A 2,913-nucleotide genomic window follows, 5' to 3' on the forward strand; every position below is an offset into this window, starting at 1 on the left:
GGTGTTTGGGGTACACTTGGATATCCACTCATCCTCCTATAAAGGACAAAGGGATTCATACATAACCAAAAACTTACTGCAGCATAGCTTAAAACATGAGTCCTAGTAAGCTTTTGGAAAGCACGCCCCCAGCTAACAACTTGCCAGGCCAAGTTTTTTGTTTGTTTGTTTGTTTTTGCCATATACGTAAAAATGAAACCTAAAACAGAGGGTTGTGTGAGAACACTCCCTCCCACTTGGCAGTCATTTCTCCATCCCGAAGACTGATGCCACACTAGGCATTATTTATACAGAGGTGAATTCTGTTCTTCTCCAAAATCAGTGGGACTTTTGTCACAGACAATGTCAGAGTACAGATTTCCCTCCAGGGCACATAAAATGCATTTCAGTTCACCATGCTTAGACCAAGGAGCTAGCCAGGATGCCAGCATCTCTTCATTTGGAAGGGGTATCTGGGTATGGTGTGCCCACCAACCTACGCTTTTGTGACGTGGAAATGAAAGCATTACCAGCAGAGTGCATTAAAACCTGGTGCAATAAAGGTCAGGGAGCCCCCAGCACCCACAGCTCCAGGAATACACCCATGCTGCTCCCCAACACGGCCGTGCTCCCAGCCTGCAGGCACACTGGCAGATGTCCCCCAGGGTTATCCACGCCTTTGAGGCTGTTCAGTCAAGTGTAGATGCTGCCTATGAGCCCGTCATTGCTTGTGTTTCTCTATTTGAAGGTGTCCATAGACTCGGGGCCCCTGTGCTAACACGGCACAGTTACAGGAAAAACTCTGAGGGAAGTTGAGACCTGAATAAACAACTTATTACAGTCGATGGGTTTCTCGTTATTCCATCCAGTGCAATGCCAGTCACCCAACATCAGCACAGGCATAACAGAAAATGTTTTTCAAGGCCCAGCTTCCCGCTAGCACAGGTTCACTTTATATTGAATCATGAAAATTGTCCAAATGGCGGTTCAACAAGCCAGGACTTGATTCGCAGACCTTCCACGTTACTGATGCAGCTGAGGTCAAGAACCACAAATAGAGCAGATAATTAGAAGGGAAGTTTGTGCTGCTGAGCAAACACATCAAGTATGGGAAGATTTTTCTGCTCTGAAAAGGTAGAAAAACTGCATTTACAGATTACTGCGCAAGCACTTTTGTGTTGGTAAGAGAACACTTCCACAAAAAACAAGGGCTGCTTCTCAGAGCTGATGCCTTACAAATGGCAGAACATCAGCCTGTATTTGGTGCAATTGTCATTTCAGGGTTTGGACACAGGGCACTCTGTAGCCCTGAAAGACCGAATTCACCAGTGGCATAACACAACAAAGGTGACCCTTTGCAAAATTGCCCTCTTGTTTCCCAGGAGAATGTGATAATGGGGACAACCCTTAGGGACTAACAGATCACATTCACTGCTGGCAGAAAGGGGGAGAAGTCCCCCCCAGCAAACAGAGCTGTGCACAGCTCCCACCCACAGAAAGCACCAGGCTTCAGCCTCTTGCTCCACACCACAAAAGCAGAACGTGGCCATGTCCCACCTGGAAGAATCCAGTTGACTGGTCTGCTGGGAGGGAAGTGCTTACTTTGACACAGAAAAATATTAAAAGCTTTTTGTTCAGCTTGTCTTAGCTGTGGGTTTTGCCAGCTATTCTGTCTTGTGTCCAGATTTGCTTCATTTTCCTGTTTCACCTTCTTTTCAAAAGCTGGCAAGGCCTCCCATTTGGGCTATGCCTTTGTGGCTAAGGCTGTGGTAAACAAACCGTCCATTCATGCTTTTAAGAGACTGTGTGTGTGTGGACATCAGGCAATATTTAGATGCTTCGGAAGACAAACAATCCACATAATTCATCTTGTCAGTAGAGTAATGCTATGCCATTGACAAAAGCCCTCCATAAACACCCAGCTGGCAATGTGATTATGCCCTGAGGAGCAGAGATTGATAGACTTTGTGATTTTACTGTACTATACAAACAGAAGCCATCTTTGTCCACATACTTCCCCAATCCTTTTCTGAAACATTGCTAAATACCATTGCCTGGCAAAGGTGAGCTCTACAAGTTAATGGCATGTCACAGAAAGAGCAAGTTAAAGCCCTGGTGTAAGCTTGGAGGCCTTTTGCTCACTAATGAAGCTGCAGATACCAGAGATATTTTTAGGATGCCCGTAAACCTTGCTACAATCCACAGTGAAAAGCTTAGTTATGATAGAAAGATAAGGAATGTCATAGGAAAAAAAAAAACACAACACTAATATACCTCTTAACGCTATGAAAAGCATCCACAGAGCCAGCACACACACACTCACACACACAAAAAAAAAAAAAAAAAAAGCCTTACCTGACATAAAGCACAATTTAAACAAATATTCTTCAGTTCCGTAATTCCTGGAACAAAACTTATTAGCAAATTTAAATTAATTCTGCTCCAGGCATTATGATACACTATCAGTTACTCTCTTACTCCCCCTGGGAAATATTTCACTATTGCTGTCAGTCAACTGCTTGAATGCTTTGAGTTTACCAGCTGCATAACATATATTGATTTTTGATGAATGACATCTCTCTCTGGGCCATTATGGTTTTGTTTTCAAACCTTATTTAATTGTTCGCCTATTTTTCAGTGAAATAAATGCAAAGTGTTTATTCTCCAAAGGCTGTAAACAGAGATCTCAGGTCTAGTTTCTATGACAACCTCACTTGATACAGCAAACCTAGATTATCTCTAATGACAGACATGAAGTTTAAATTGCACATTCTGCACAAACAGTGCACTGTTGACCTTTTATTGAAAAATGGAGTACAGTGCGATTAGCATAATGTGCTATATGAAAGGGAAAATCGGGGGATAACGCACATTGTGCTCTAATCATAACTGCGGTGCTAATCTCTAGCACACCGTTTGCCAGAACATGAAGCT

The sequence above is a fragment of the Anas platyrhynchos genome, chromosome 6, assembly GCF_047663525.1.
Source record: "Anas platyrhynchos isolate ZD024472 breed Pekin duck chromosome 6, IASCAAS_PekinDuck_T2T, whole genome shotgun sequence".
NCBI lineage: Eukaryota > Metazoa > Chordata > Aves > Anseriformes > Anatidae > Anas > Anas platyrhynchos.